Here is a 1,305-nt window from a genome sequence, read left to right as displayed (position 1 = left end):
GCTATCACCACTTCTATTCAACATTGTACTGGAAGTCCTAGCCAGGGCCATAAGGCAATAAAGAGAAATCAAAGGCATCCAAATTGGTAAGGAAGAAGTCAAACTATCTCTATTAGCTGATGATATGATCCTATACCTAAAAAACCCAAGGGACTCAGTCAAAAACCTACTGGAACTAATTGAGAGATTTAGCATCATGGCAAGATGTAAGATCAACATCCAAAAATCAGTTGGATTGCTCTACACAAGCAAAGAGATTGCTGAAAAAGAAATAAGGAAAGCAATACCATTTAAAATAACTACCAAAAAAATAAAATACTTGGGAATAAATCTTACCAGGGATGCAAAAGACCTCTACAAAGAAAACTATAATAAACTACCTCAAGAAACCATAATAGATCTACATAAATGGAAGAACATCCCATGCTCTTGGATTGGAAGATTGATCATTGTAAACATGTCAGTTCTACCCAAAACAATCTATACATTCAATGCAATCCCAATCCAGATCTCATCAACATTCTTTACGGATATGGAAAAAACAATCACTAACTTTATATGGAAAGGAAAGAGACTTTGGATAAGCAAAGCACTATAGAAGAAGAAAAACAACGTAGGAGGTTTCTCACTGCCGGGTCTCAAAACCTACAATACAGGTATAGTAGTCAAAACTGCCTGGTATTGGATTAAAGACAGATACATGGACCAATGAAATAGAATTGAGAACCCAGAAATAGATCCATTGACCTATAGTCTGCTGATCTTTGGCAAAGGACCAAAATCCATTACATGGGGAAGAGAAAGTTTAATAAATGGTGCTGGCAAAACTGGAGATCCATTTGCAGAAAAATGAAACAAGATTTGTACCTCATACCATACACAAAAACAAACTCCAGATGGATCAAAGACTTAAATATGAAACCTAAAACTACACAGTTCCTCAAGGAAAATCCAGGGGCAAATTTAAGGGCCCTAAAATATGGCATAAATAGACTATCAAGCATAACTCAAAATGCACAAACAGCAGAAGAGAAAACAGATGACGAGGACCTTCTAAAAATTAAATTTTTATGTGCTTCCAAAGACTTCTCCAAAAGAGTCAAAAGAGAACCTGCAGATTGGGAAAAAAAAAAAAATTGGTAATGACATATCTGACAAGGGACTTATCTCTAGAATTTATGGAAAACTCCAACACCTCAATGTTCCCTGAAGAAGGATGTCATGCTTGATAGGGTGGAGGGTCAACAAAAGAGGGTGAGGCCTTCAACGAGATGGATTGACATGGTGGCTGCAATGATGGGCTCA

This window comes from Orycteropus afer, unplaced genomic scaffold (genome assembly GCF_000298275.1).
Source record: "Orycteropus afer afer isolate SDZICR_OR568_19922 unplaced genomic scaffold, OryAfe1.0 scaffold00283, whole genome shotgun sequence".
Classification (NCBI taxonomy): Eukaryota; Metazoa; Chordata; class Mammalia; order Tubulidentata; family Orycteropodidae; genus Orycteropus; species Orycteropus afer.
Note: the sequence above shows the minus strand (reverse complement) of the source record.